Source organism: Rutilus rutilus (assembly GCF_951802725.1).
Source record: "Rutilus rutilus genome assembly, chromosome: 24".
NCBI lineage: Eukaryota > Metazoa > Chordata > Actinopteri > Cypriniformes > Leuciscidae > Rutilus > Rutilus rutilus.
This window is the reverse complement of record NC_140228.1, coordinates 3,414,711-3,430,506: the sequence shown is the minus strand read 5'-3', so window position 1 is coordinate 3,430,506 and position 15,796 is coordinate 3,414,711. Positions and strand designations below refer to the sequence as shown.

The following is a 15,796-nucleotide window of genomic DNA, read 5'->3' as shown; positions in this document are numbered from 1 at the left end:
AAACGTGGAGAAAAACATGCTGTCTGAATGACGCCTCGGACATCGTAACGTTAGCTATTTCGATTTGATTTGAGCAGAGGAGGTAATCATGGAGAGGAAGAGGCGATCTAAAGCTTGGCTTTATTTTATTAAACGAGACAAATTATGCTGTTTGCAATAACAGGGTTTTTCCTGCATTTAACTTGTTTTAGCGCCCGCCAAAGCGAATTTTTGTCCCGCCAAACTCTTTGATCGGTGAGTAACTGCTGCGCTTGTGACAGAGCGCATGTTTAACTGAAAGAACGAGCAGAGAGAGAGAAAAACCCGGTCGCGCGCTCTCTCTCTCTCTGTCTTCGGAGCCAGGCGAAAGTGTAAACAAGACTTCACCGTCTCCAAACTAAGTGCTGTCTTGCTCTCTCTCACTCGCACATATTAATCAAAATAAATTAAATGGTAAAAGGTCGGAAGACCAAAGTTTCATGTGGAGCATTCAGAGAATTTTTTTTTTTTTTTTTTTTTGAATTACCGCTGGGTGTGAATTGTGCTAAATAAGTTGCCTTATCTTCTCTGAAAAGCGTTCCGGAAATTCAGCTGACATAAAACAACACTTTAATTAAACAAAAAAACTATCCAGTGATGAAATGTTTTCTGTGTTGACACAAATGTACTAACTGCTGGAATAATCACGTCCCACGTCCAATTCGCGAACTAATGACTCCTTTTAAACAATTAATTGTAATGAATGGTTAAAACAACTGATCTTTCCAACAGTGAACTCAGGAGACGTCTGAATCGTTGTATAACTAATCAGTAACACTTTACAATAAGTTTCTGTTTATTACATAAATTACATAAAAAGTACAGTTTGCTTACTCAAGCTTAAGCTTTAAAATAAATAAAACCACTAGTTTTTTTGAAAAGCATATGACTACATTTTTCCACACAGTGCTATCAAGAATCGATAAGAGAATCGGATCGATAAGCAGAATCGTCAGTGGCATTGATATTGATAAAATCTTATCAATTCCCATCCCTAGTAAAGTCAGTGAATAAAAGACTAACACGATGAACAAATAAAAATAACAATCGCAATAACATGTGGTTTTACTGAATAATTAAGTAAATATAATTTAATATAAAATATAAAGAAACCTCATTGCTTGACTTGCTACTCTCTGCTGACTAAAGAGAAGAGTTACAGGAGTAAAATTGACAAATGCCAAACCATAGCTGCATTTACTGAATGTTAAATTGCAGTTACCTTGTCAATTAAACCTAAATTTAATTACATGTAAACTGTGTAGCTAGAGAAGAATTCTTATAGTAATGAGAATTTTCATATGCATGTTGACTAAACTTTTGGAGGGACACATACGGTGTGGTCTTGAACACGCAGCAGCTGTGACCCACTATGGAGTGTTGGTCCAAGCAAATCTAAAGGTTAGTCACTAGTGCTATTGATTATTCCCCAATTTCTGATCATTCCTGCTGTTTTGATCACTTATTTAAGTCCTTTTTATTTTATTTTACTTTGATAATAATAGCAGTCAGCTATTCACTTGTCTATTCTTTCATCTATATGATTTATTTACATTTCCCCTCTTGTTCTAATGTGGTTCCATTTCCCATAGGGCCCAGAACGGAACCAGAGACAACTTTATTTGTGATTTTGTTTATTCTCAACAAGTGCACTCATTTTTTATGACCCTGCTACACAAGTAATCTCAACGATTACTAGGGCATAACTATAGTCCTGAGTATTGATAATAAGCTTAATCTAAATAAGCTTAATCTAACTTCGTCAAGGCCGTCTTGAACCATCAGTTAAGTCCGGAGAAATAATTTAGCCATAAGAACCATTTTAAGTAATTTATTTAATCTCGGCTTATGCCCTTTCCAGAAAATATTCTCGGAACCACACAACTCTTAGCCTCCTAACATCCACAGCTAAGATGATAAGGATGACAAGCTAGCTACACATGAAACACCTAGCTTTATGCTACAGACCTAGCTAACCCATCAAACCTTAGCTCTGAACTCTTTAGGGTCATGCATTAGTCTCTCACCACAAGTGTGCCTAAATGTCGCAGATGCTCGACTTAACCTGACCTTAACCAGACAGGAGACCAAAAGGACCGACAAGCCATCACAAGGTACACTGACTGTTCCACCCATGGCTGCTGACATCCAGCACCAGAGCCAAACGTAACTGCACCATGAGAGAAGAGGACAACGACCCATGACCCAAGCCAGAGTTACAGCCACACTGAGCTGATCAAGAGTATCATCTCCTTACCCCACCTTATGGATATGAAACAGAAGGTAAACAACCTCACATAACAGATCACAGTGTCCCACAAGGAGCGGACCTGTGCTCAAAGCCTCACATACCAGCTAGAGACTGAGGTTCAAACCAGATTCAAGGCAGCTGGACTGAGCATGCCCAGGACCAGCACAGAACTGTCACAATGGCAACAACCCGGGTACCAGCCAAGCCCCTGGGAGAATCCATGGAAGGCAGCACCCTCAACCTGCAAATACCACAGGATGACCAACTGCTTTCGACAACAACATCCTCCTCCACACCCTTCACACAGGTGTCAATCGGAGGCTGCACAAGGACAGATGGATGCACCTGCCTCATAGTTTACAGGAGCTGCTGACACACGCAAAATAGCTCCCTGAACAGGACTCACCTGAGGAGTCCTACGAAGAACAAAACTCTGACTCTTGCCCAACACAACTCAGGCAAGCTCAAGTCAGCACTGCCACCAGAGCAGAGTAACACTGCAGACTTCAAACTGCTGGTGACTGGGTGCAGAACCAAGGGCGAATGACCACCTGCTGCCCCTTTGCTAACAGTACTAGGTCAGTCTGAAACTCTCTCCGCGCTACACAACGCCCATAACCACTTCCTGCAGCAACAAGCAAACACCTGTATCAAGCAAACTGACTTCATGATGACAGGTGACACACTGTCAAGGCACCTGCTGCAGAGACCTGGACTTGGCAACTGTCTACATCACCCACCGTGGAATGACCACTGCTCCAGGAGACACAAACCGGAAGGGTGTCTGATCTTTCTGCACTTTCGACGTCGCTCATGGTTGTCCATAGGAGGGACAACAACGATCAGAAGGGGGGAATTATGTAACGACTGAGACAATCAGACACATAACTATTTTTTTACATTTAACAAATAAGCTTCAAAGCCCACTCTTAGGAATGAAACATCCCCCCCAAAAGAGACAAAAGAGCAGGAAAGGTTTCAGTTGCCGGGGAGACGATCAGATAAGATATCTTTATTGCTGTGAAAAATGTGGTCATGTGGTCAGGACCTCGGCCACAGGAGAAAAAACCTACAGACATTAAAACAGACTTTCCTGCATTCATTTATCGACGAACTGATCTATAAATGAGCAAGCATCCCATAACATTTTGTGAATGATTTACTGTCTTGTGTCTTTTAATGTCTTTTAATACTATTATTTTGTTGATGCTGTGTATTTTACAATAGAATCAATGGTCACTTATACCATGTTTGGTCTCTATAAATTTGTACTTTGAAGATCGAAATGATCGTGTATATACAGTATGATATGTCAATAGCTGCGCAACATATTAGTATTACAAGAATCTTTCATAGTTTCTTCATCAGCAACCAATCCAGCTGCAAATGCAAAGGAGCCCGCTTAATTGCAGACCTTACTGAAGCGGTACAACTACCGGCCAAAGTGGCCATAGTGAAAGACAAAGGTCACTTGACTGGGGATGATGAAACATCTATGGGAAATAGGCACGCAGGTGAAGCAGCAAAGAAAGCAGCGCAGGAACAAATTCTGTCACCAGATAGCCATGATGTTATATCTGGCAGGCCTACATGGCATTGACATCAAAGTGATGCATAGTCAGCCCACAGTACTAGACTTACAGCATTGGAGCAAAAACAATTGTAAGACAGATGATGAGGGCATTCTGAGAGATGATCAGACTTTGATCATATTTGATTAATTTATTATTATTTAAAAAATTTTCGTGACCTTTCCAATGTGATGACATAATACACACAAACATGACAAACACACACAAAGTGTTCATGTAAACACTACGTTCGGATCCATCTATCGGAATGAATTCAGTCCGATTAAAACAAAAGATGTGCATGTAAACATAGCCACTTGTCACAAGATCGTTTGAATGGATTGGCCGAAATTACACACACTACATTATAGCCAAGCATGCGCCCTTAAAATAGCATCTGAACGCGCCACTGACTTTAGACGAGGTTTCTCCTGGTCAGTGGCGGAACTGTTTTCTGGAACTGCAAAATAGCACCAGGGAACGTTTGCGCCGGAACACGCCTCCTCTTTTCACTGAACCGCCCCCGGGAGCGCAAGTTCATTCCCTAATTTACCGACGTGCGTCTGTGGAGAGAAAAGTCCACTGTGTGTTGGGTGAAAATTAGGAATGATACGTGCGTCGGTGTACAAAGTACAGTACACATCGTTTTTCAATACAACACCAGAGACTATCCTTTGAATTAAAAATGATTATAATTCTGATAATTCTACTATCCTCTGTGAGGGGTCTTCCCATTGCAAAAGAAGACTGCTTTGGGATCTGATAGACATACAGAGTAGGTGTTTAGGTGAACGAGGGTCTGACAAAGTGAGTAATCACTGTCAGGGAAGCAATAGCAGTGTCTGTTCTTCTAGCCCAGCCTGAAACCTCAGATCATGAAGGATAAGCTTGCATTAGTAAAGGGTCTTTCCCCCACAAAAACAGCCTTGGCAAATGTGCAAACTCTGGTAAATCATAAATGATTTAAAGTGGCCAAAGGAGTTAAAAGAAAGGAAGTGTTTGCACATATTGTACTCTGTGTTTTTCCGATGTGCATGAGTGCATCGCATGAAATACCATATATGGATTTGTCTGTACAATGGTAGTTATCACACCACATCATCATCTACAAGGTTGTGGTTTACACCATTTCTTACACAACGCACACATAGTTTATAAGCTGAAGGCTCTCAATAAAGACTTGACTTTGAGTGAACTACACTTCTGTGTCATTCCTGATCTCTGATATCAGTGTCACTCTCTGTGTATTTAATTCGATAAGGAAGATCCTGTTGTGTCGTGCTGATTGAACACAGAAGACATATCCAAAAAAATTTTTACTTTTAATCTCAAAGAGTGAAGACAGAAGATTACATGCAGTTTAGCACTCACTCAGAAAAGTAACCTAACTGAAGGGAACAACCCATTTACAATAACATAGTCCCTCTTGTGGCCATTATGTGAACTGCACTCCAATATAAAGTATTGTAGTAAGGATACCAGAGATACATAATTATTATCTAACAGAAGTGTTTGTGAATCTAGAGGAGAGTTTTCGTAAAGGTCAATTTTTAACGTGCAAATTTCTCCGAATTTGCTTGTATATTTACGAAAGTTTCATGAATGAGGCCCAATATATTTTCATTATTTTTTCTGAATATCTGCTTGTCATAGTAATATCACTGGGTCAGCGGCACAATATTTAAACAAATAATTAACAAAAACGTCTGTAACATCAGTTCCCTGAAGAGGGAACGAGACGCTGTGTCGTAAGTTTTATGATACAATGGGAATGCCTCTGTGTGATTGCGGCTTTAAGCTTTTTAATGGGCTCGAAGGGAGCAGCCGAAAGGCCCTTCAAGACCAAGTCCCAGGCCGGAACCCTTGTGTGAGCTGCAGGCCTCAGCATCAAAGTACCAAGGAGGAAACAAGATACTAATGGGTCTCTCACCAAAGACTTGCCACACAAAGGAGTGTGCTAAGCAACTATGACCACCACGTAGACCTTTAAAGTGGAGTGGGATAACCCTGCAGTGAACCACTCAGGAACTCCAGCACTGCACCAACCGGGCAGTTAACTGGTCCAGCTGACGATTCCCACACCATGAAGTGAATAATCTGCACTTCAAGGCATACAGTTTCCTTGTGGAGGTAGCTCTGGAGTGAAGGGTGGTCTCAACAACCTCAGTTCAGGACACAATCACGCAGAGCCGTTCCCATCGTGTTGAAAAATTTACAACGCAGTGCAAGTTCCCTTGAAAGGGAACAGAAAACTACTGTTGAATTACAAAACCAAAGATGATCTATAAAACCCCCAGTAATTTCACTGTAAGATGCCTCAAATAATTTAAGATAAAAAAAACCTAATATTTATACTTTGTTAGTAATGCGAGAACATTATTACTGAGAACTTATTTCACAGAGTATTTCTTATTATTAAATTAAACTAAACACTGCACAAATCTGTGCATAGCAAAGTGAAATAATTAAACCTAAATACATACATTTAACTAAAATCTCTTGGAGTTAACCATTAGCTAGCAACAGCACACATGCATGAGCTAATAATAATACTGAGTGCATTATAGTCTCTAATATACAAATTCCCTTTGTTGATAACAAAACAGAGCAAAAACTGGATGAAACTTTGCTATAAAAAAGAATGCTATTGATTAATTTTCTCCAAATTCCCTGTCCCAAATGGTGCATTTGTGCACTTAATATACATCTGTCAATGAAGTGTGTGTGTGTGTGTGTGGGGGGGGGGGGGGGGGTGGGTGTGTGTGTGTGTGTGTGTGTGTGTGTGTGTGTGTGTGTGTGTGTGTGTGTGTGTGTGTGTGTGTGTGTATGTGTGTGTGTGTGTGTACGTTTATGAAGTTGAAACAACTTTTTTTTTATTGCATGTTACTGGAAGCAAGCATCATGGAAGCAAATGATGAAAAGAAGAAGTGGTGATTGATTATTATCAGTCATTTAGCTTCCTCTCAATTTGGAAATGTAAAAAATTTAAGTTTGTTTGAAGATTTTACTGACCAGAAGAGGGCAGCAGAGACTGACATTTCACACAAAGTCAAACTATTGTAAATTATGCTCATTTGATCAAAATCTTTCAAATAATGTGGAGATGAACTTGATGATGAACTTTTGAGAACTGAACTGGCTCATTTCTGGATCTTGTATAGCTTGGAAAAACTGAATTAAGTTTGGGTTGTCATTTTAAGAAGTCTTTGCATTACACGGTGTATCAGGCTTCAGACAAATCTCTGATCAAGTTCAAACATTTCAACTTAATTAATTAGGCTATTTAATGCACATGTAATGCATATATTTAATGACAAGAAAATAAATGTTCATAAAGGGTCTCAGTGTATTTACAGTTATCTTAAAGGACAAGTTCGGTATTTTACGCTTAAAGCCCTGTTTACAGATCGTTTCTGATGAAATAGAAGTGTTAAGATTAAAATTTGGACACATGCTGCTGTCCCAAGAATTTTAGGTTTCTTTCGCTTTCCCTGCCCACAGTAGACTGGTTGTATATGTGCACTGGAACACTCCTTCCTAAAACGCATTAAACTTTCGTTTACAAAGACGTGAAACTCAGGGGTGTTCACTGATATGCTCACACAAAAATCGCTGCAAAAGATGCTTTCCAACAGGTGTTTTACCATTCGTTGTAAAACTGTGGACCTATTTTTCCAAACGTCTCACACCCGTACATTCTTCCGCTGAGAGCTTGAATAATAAACACTCCAGCCCAGTTGGTGGCGATAATGCACCTTTGCAAGCAAACCACTGGCATTTCATTGTTTGCGATCATAGACAGTTTGCGATCCGCCGTAAAAAAAAAAAAAAAAAAAAAAAAACACAAAGAAGAAGAAGAAAACAGCCCCATTTCAGTTTCCAAGTAATACCGTACCTCACAGCACATCCAATACAAGTCAATGGAGTTGGACAAAAACTACGATAAAACCTGTTGGAAAGCATCTTTTGCAGTGATTTTTGTGTGAGCATATCAGTGAACACCCCTGACCACTCGGTGAGTTTCACGTCTTTGTAAACAAAAGTTTAATGTGTTTTAGGAAGGAATGTTCCAGTATACCTATACAACCATTCTGTAGGTGTTTGGGAAAGCGAAAGAAACCTAAAATTCTCGGGACAGCAGCATGTGTCCAAAATGTAATCTTAACCGTTCTATTTCATCAGAAACGATCTGTAAACAGGGCTTTAAGTGTAAAATACTGAACTTGTCCTTTAATTGAGGACATCAACCTGAAGAACCACTAAAAACAAAATTCATTCATTAATAAAACTGTTGCTGCGTCCCAATTCGCATACTATCCGTCCTAAATAGTATTCGAAAATAGAATTAGTACGTCCCAAATCGTAGTATGTTGAAATGAGTGTTCCAAAGATACCCGGATAGTCTACTATTTCCTGTCAGAATCCGAAGTGCAGATCGATGCGCACTATAACCATAGACAGTAAAAGAAAGACTATAACGGCTAATATTGCCCACAACCCATCGCGCGTTGGACGAGGATTCGGTTAGAACTACAAACGCGAGTGAAAAGTGTTAAAAAACTACAGACATGGAGGATGAACCCAAAAGAACCCAAAGCTTGCCTACTCTTTTGCTACACACTCAAAAATATGTACTTTTTCTTCACAAAAAGAGTACATACTTTTAGGGCGTAGTATCGAATTGGGACACAGCATGATCCTTACTACTACTACTTCTTCTTCGGTTTTATGGCGGGTGGCACCAACTTTAAGGTGCCATAGGCGTAATTCTATGGGGGGACAGGGGGACACGTCCCCCCCAATATTCAAAGAAGGACAATTTGTCCCCCCCCCCCAATATTTGATCATACTGTATGATTATGTGGGCAATATCGATGTGATTGCAAATACGTCTTTCTTTCCAGCTCCGAAAATATAAAATCCCGGCCGGTCCATTTCCCAAATCCATTCGACTGGCCTTACACTATACATTAACAAAACCTATTTCTCCTGAAAACCATGTCATGTTTTCCCTATACCTTTAGTAGCTCGTGCACCGTCAGTGAGTTAGGAAAAACCAAACAGAAGAAGAGTTAGGAGCGCAAAATCTGACAGACATTTACATACCTGTCAACACTCCCGTTTTTCCCGGGTTTCTCCCGTTTTTTAGCCCTATCCTCCGGACCCCTCCCGGTTTGTTATTTCTTCCGGGAAACTCCCATAATTTGCATGGCCCAAACTCCTTTATGAATAATCGGACCAATATGTTTGTCTAATGTTGACCAGTTGCCAGATCTTGTATTAAATGCATTATATTCACACAATCCACACACCAATTTCAACCCGTTTGTCACCTCAACCTGGCAACTATAACCCAGTTGCGCAGTCGTGGAAAGTTTAACCCGAAAGCGAGCCGATAGACATGGCAGGTGACGGCGGTGTCCTCGCAAAGAAACCGAAGTACAGTTGTAAATTTATGTTTCCATTTATGGGTATTGCCAGAGTTTTTCCTGCATAGAGAATTATGAGGCGGCCGCCTCCATCAAATTTCGTGCCGCCTCCGGCTCTCGACAAAACTCGGACAGACAGTCACATGGTCAGATACACTTTTCCCACCATGATGGTTCTGTTGCGGTTATAAAAATATTTAAAATAATCTAATTTAATACAGTTATAATTTTTCAATGTAAATTATTTAATTTGATTGGTAACAGCCTAGTGTCTTATTATTTTAATTGGATATCTAAGAATTTGAAATGAAAGATGGAGCATACAGTTAATAAAATTAGGGGGAAAATGCCCTTTATAAAGGTACAAAAAACTATTCTGAGTGTTTTCAAACAGTGATGTAATGAAAAATGGACAATTTTAAGTTTGAAGGGAGTAAAGCCTCTGTTTAGGCCATTAAGGAAATATAATTTTGCCAAAAGAAGAACTTTTATTTTAAATAAATGTTCATTTTAAATCAGCCTATGTCAGTGTGATATGTTACCATATTATCATGCTTAACACTAAGAATTTGAATAAATGTAATGTGATGATCAGATGTAGATATCTAAATCAGAGAATATCATAGGTTCGGGCGGTTTGCGGGTGGATGACTTATTTTTAACAGTGGATTTGGGTGACTCAGAGTTCACCAGATTAATGAACTTACCTTTAAAATGTACAAAATTTTCTTCCGGGGGAGCATGCCCCCGGACCCCCCTAGAGGTACCAAGTACACTTAACAGCATGGCTGTTGTATGCTGTTAAGTGTTCGGACTCTGACTTTTATTTTATTTTGATTAAAAAAATGTGTGCATGCGCCAACACAAAAATTCCCACAGCTGTCCCCCCCAATGTGTGATTGACAATTTCGCCCTTGTAAGGTGCAGTATCACCACCTACTGTATTGGAGTGTGAACCAGAGTTTACCCATTTAATTTAATTATCTTACAGTTTTTTTCTGATGGCTTAAGCTCATTTTTTGTAACTATTGCCTATTTTTGCAAAACTCTACACACAAATAAGAAAACCTTTCACCAAATCAGCAAAACATTGTAGTTCTCTTGCAAAAGCTAATAAACCTTGCTTAACTCTTCAAATCTTCGTAAAAAAATGTTTTTTTCGTATCAAACAGTTAACACAAGCCATCACATTAATAAGCACACAATCCGCCAACTATATTGATATATACTGATGGTATGAATAAAAAACACATCTGGCTTTTGGTTTCTCTGTGCACAAGGTAGGCTATGTCAGTTTGAGGTCATACTTTTGTCATAGTTCTGTAAACTTACAGGGATCCAAACTTCAAGTATTGTTGTTTATATACACACACATCAAAACAAACACAAGTGTTTTTTTTCCAAGTCAAAACACAAAATAGTAATTTCACTGAAAAAAAAAAAAAAAAAAATCAGTCTACATCATGTCATCTCTCTGGGTCCGACCGCAAAATTTCGTCTACATCACATGCAATGTCCTCTAGTCCAAGGCACCGGGGAAAATATCTTCTGGAATGCCGTATCCAGGCCTGACCTGGGAGGGGAGGGGAGGGATGCTGCTAAACTGTCAATGGATTGAGGTGTATATATGAATGTATACACTCCTCTTATCGTCGATTGCTGAGTGCTCTCCATTTATGTTAATTATCTGAACGTGCTCCTCCCGAACTTTGTTAATAAAAACATTGTGTATGTGTATAAAGTTATTTTTCTTAACTGTGTGGTTATTTTTGTCATTTACCTTTTTGAGTTATATTTTTGTCTTTGGCCTAAATATGAGAAAATGAAGCACATAATAATAATTCATTAGATTTATATAGCGCTTTTCTAGGTACTCAAAGTGTTTTACATGCACTGCATGAAAATTGGGATTCCCGACCCCGTAAACGGCCGCAAATCTCCCTAATTTTCGGCAGTTAACGACAATTCACAGCCTGTGAACGTCGCGTTCGTCTGTGCCGAATATTGTCGGAAACGAACCATGACGTATGCAGAGCGCTCGCGCCGGAGGTGTGAATGGCTCTAATTACCATATGAATAGCAGCTCCCGCCAGAGAAAGGCTTGAATTTCCTCACTCACTATTGGTTGAACCCACGTGTTAAACAAGAAAAATCACTCGTGATTGGTTGGCAGATCTGTTACTAGGTCACCCTCACTCATTAAAAATTCAAAAAATTATAATATTCATATAAATAATAATATATAAATTATTTTTTTATATTCATAATATGCTATTCTGTGGTATATTCATGTCATTGTTAACCTATGGACTACACTATTATTGCCATCAAGGACATGAATTTATAAAGGAATGGAAAATTTGCCAGGGACATGCTGTTTATTCAAAGAAAGAGCTTTATTAGCACAGACACAAAACAATATACACAAAGCATAGATCATCTGCACACACAACAAATTGGAAGCTCAGTGTCTGTTTTCATCTTCGGAGCTGTATGTGACTAGCGGCGTTCTCTCTGAATTCGATCCACTTTGAAAACGTCTGTGGTGCGTTGCCCTGTATTTAGGAGTCGCCTCTAATCTCGACTGCAGCGTAGCACAGAGCTCTGTGAGCTCCTGGCTGGTGGTTGAACTTCCTCAGACATCAGATCTATGGTGGCGCACTTCCAAATGCCCACGTCATCCTCACCTAGCACACCGTCTCGCTTCTAGCAGCTGTAAAAACAACCAATACAGACAATCAGTACTGTGATGCACTGTGTATGGACACAAAACATCTATTAATGCACGTGAAAAATAGTCACATTGACTAAAAATCTTACCCTCTTTCTTCTCGCTCGACTCCGAGCTGAACTCTTCACAGCTTCGGCCTGCAATGCCAGATCTGGTTGTTTGTACCTGAAGCTCCTGCGTACTGTCTCGTAGTATGTCTTACAGGCAGCTGGAAAACAATTAAATGAGAGTGATATGAATAAAAACAACGCAAGTCACAGTAAAATGAAACAAGGAGAAAATAGTAAAAGTTACTTACAATGTCGTCATGATCAGCGTCATGAAAATCTGGACTTGCAGACATAGCTCTGAGTAAATGTGAGGTTACGCCCTCGTTATGAGGCGAGGTTACTCTATGGAAACAAAATGTATGATTAAGATCGTAAACTATAACGGATCTATTTTCTTATACAAGAGAATGAAAGCATATTCTTTGAATCTTACCTTTAAAATGTTTGTAAGTTTTTATGAAAGTAAAAAAATAAAAGAATGTAAGATTCTTTTATTTATTTTTTTACCTTGCTCCAGTTCGTAGCGCCCACAATTTGTCTCAGAGTTGAGAAGATGGCATACTGCTTCCTGTAAATTACAGGATTATTTACAATTATTAAACAAATAATAGCCATCAATCCCATGACCTCTTGCTTTATGATGAAATCATGAAAAACAGAATATTCTTACATTTCACAAGGCCTGACAAAATACAGCTGCAGGTAACTAGCGGCATTCTGTCTGAATTCGGTCCATTTTGCAGACGTCTGTGGTGCATTGCCCTGTACTTTGGAGTCGACTCTAATCTCAACTGCAGCGTGGCACAGAGCTCGGTGAGCTCCTGGCTGCGAAAGGACGGAGGTCAGACAATCCATCCAGACACCCCGCCGACGATGCCGTCTTCCTCATCAGACATCAGGTCTATGGAAGCACACTTCCGAAGGCCCACCTCATCCTCAGCTAGCACACTCTGTCTCGCTTCTAGCAGCTGTTAAAACTAATAAACACAATCAGTACTGCGCAATGCACTGCATATGGACAACACACATCTATTAATGCACCTGAAAAATTGTCACATTGACCAAAAACGAATCTAATCTAATAAATCTTACTGTCTTTCTTCTCGCTCGACTCCGAGCTGAATTCACCACAGCTTCCGCCTGCAATGCAAGATCTGGTTGTTTGTACCTGAAGCTCCTGCGCACTGTCGTGTAATATGTCTTAAAGGCAGCTGGAAAACAATTAATTGAGAGTGATATTAATAAGAACAACATAAGTTGTGGGTAGGCCTAAGTTACAAGAGAAATAAAAGCACTTAAACAAAGCCACAACCCACGTTTAATCATGCCATGCGGAACCAGAAATATGCATTTAACCATAAAGTTATACTGTATAAATCACAGAATATAGATTCAACTCATTAACAGATTTATCAAATAAACATGCCATCAGTAATTTCCCCCATAAACCATGAAACGTACATACCCAATCCTTTACCGTCCGATCACCACGAGGTTCACTCGTCACACATGCCCACCAAACAGGGACGTCGTTAGGCCTATTTTAGGGGGGCTGAAGCTACCCCAAAATTTTCCTGAGCCCCCCTAAATGATAACAAGAACAACAATAACAATTCGATTTATCAATAACCTATCCTCATTCATATTTAGACGCAACAAATGATATACAGAGACACGCGTTCATACCAAACGCGAATAGAGCGTCTGGCGCGAGTGATTTACAAATATGCGTTTACGCGCGTCTGGAGGTCCTGCGGCGCGAATGAGGCGTTGGGCGCGGCGCGTCAATTTCGCTTCAAACTTTTGCCTGTTACGCGCGTCAAATTCGCGTCTGCCGCGTCTAGTTGGACGCTTGAACATTTTGAATCCATTCGCGCGTCCAGAGCTAAATTGACGCGCGAATGGATTCAAAATGTTCAAGCGACCAACTAGACGCGGCAGACGCGAATTTGACGCGCTATTCGCGTTTGGTGTGAACGCACAGTAATGGTGAAAGGAAGATTGGTAAGTGTCGTGATACAGAGTGAAATTGTAAGTTGTTTTTAATTGCCTGCTTACCTTTAGCTACGTTTTCTTGAGGTAAAGGAAAGGGGATATTTTGGTTTGCTATGGAAAACTGTAGTCTAGCTATAAAGTGAACAAGCAAAATACAAGAAATGGTTAACTTAGCATGACATAAGTGTAGCTCTAGATGTAAGTGCAAAGATTTTGCAAACGCAAGTTACAAATATCCTGGACCTGGGGGCTAAGCCCTCCCTGTCTTCCAATCCTAGTGACGTCCCTGCCACCAAATAAATCTATAAACAAAAATGTACACATCAAATGTTCTTTTAACTTCGCTTCACAACTTATTTGTGCATATTAAAGATATTGGAGTAATATTTACCAAGAAAGAAGAACGTATAACACAGAATCCGATCGATGCACGCACCGTCATGGAGCTCTCCTGAACAGTGTAAAATGGCTTCCGGTCTCTGGTCGCGCGCACGCGTCCAGCACAAGTGAATAGTATCGCGAGAAGAGAGGGATTTCTTAAAGCAGCACTCAGTAGCTTCGGGATTTTTTCGCTGTATTCTCGCTTTTCGCTCGCAGGTTTCTCTCTAGAGCTCCCCCCACAGCTTCGGAATAGATATTTGACAACACTGTTGTAAAAACTCTTTGGTGATTCTCAGACACCAGAGGCTAGTAGATCAACGACATCAAAGCAGATGGGACATTCTTTAAAACGTCTTCTTCCTTCGGGTTCGGACAGCGTGAGGGAGCGCAATAATGACAGTATTTGAGCAGATTTCTTTTGGCCGTAAAGCAATTGTTTACATCGCGAGACCTGATATCACGCGATACTTCCTGCCGCGGCGGCCGGCGGCCCGCCGTCTCAAAGTTGCAAGTGCGAATTTTCCGCTCACGGGCACCAGGGGGGTGCGAAACGACCACCATTCAACCCGAAATAAGTAATATAACCATTCCAATGACTCCGAAGCTGTTTAGTTAAGGTAAAAAAAAGTTACTTAGTTCACCTTTAAAGGCGCCACAAACATTTTTAATGCAAAATAGAAACGAGGAATATTTACACTACTACTAGGCCAGAAAAGTAACAAAAAAGTTACTTACACACAATATCGTCATTATCAGCATCATGTCAATTGATCTAAGTAAAAATATATGCACAGAATTGAGAAAATAGTATTTATAGAGATAAATTGTGGCCTATCACAGGGCAAACATGTGAATGTTCACGGTACATTTTATGCAAACAACTCTAATCGTAGTTGTAACTCTATATGTACAGTAGGCATAATTATTGTCATTGCGTATGTGTATGCAGCATGAGTCAAATACAATCTTCTGTTCGTGTTGTATTATGCACAGTTGTTGGGCTCTAAGAGATTGTGATGCTGTTTGCATGGAATGCACATTTTACCTTTGTGGCAAAGCCTGATTGAAATTAAATCAGGCTTTGCCACATTTTGTTCATTCAGATTGTGTTGCCTGCAAATTGCCGTGTGCAGTCGTAAACCTGAACTTCCACGACAATCTACAGTGCCGCTCACTGACAAAACAAGATTACGGCAAACAAGAATATTTTTAAGGATGGCCTTAGACTATTGTAACTCACTTTATTTTGGGCTATCTCAGGCCTCTCTCTCTCGTCTACAGCTAGTTCAAAACGCAGCGGCTAGACTTCTCACCAGGACACGCAAATATGAGTCGATCACCCACACCGTTATCCCCCTCCAATCTAAAGG

General features: G+C 40.1%; 1 long non-coding RNA gene across 3 annotated transcripts; it reads right to left on the bottom strand.

Annotated features, from left to right (window-relative positions):
* Positions 1 to 11,786: 11,786 nt before the first annotated feature.
* LOC311284383 lies at positions 11,787 to 12,822 on the bottom strand. Of its 3 annotated transcripts, XR_014626203.1 has the most exons (5): positions 12,721 to 12,822; positions 12,558 to 12,618; positions 12,299 to 12,392; positions 12,090 to 12,208; positions 11,787 to 11,982 (listed from the first exon to the last, which is right to left on the bottom strand). It is a non-coding gene; the product is annotated as an uncharacterized lncRNA (long non-coding RNA). The 3 variants fall into 3 exon arrangements; XR_014626204.1 differs by having other exon boundaries at positions 12,558 to 12,783; XR_014626205.1 differs by lacking the exons at positions 12,558 to 12,618; positions 12,721 to 12,822 and having other exon boundaries at positions 12,299 to 12,536.
* Between the last annotated feature and the right edge of the window lie 2,974 nt (positions 12,823 to 15,796).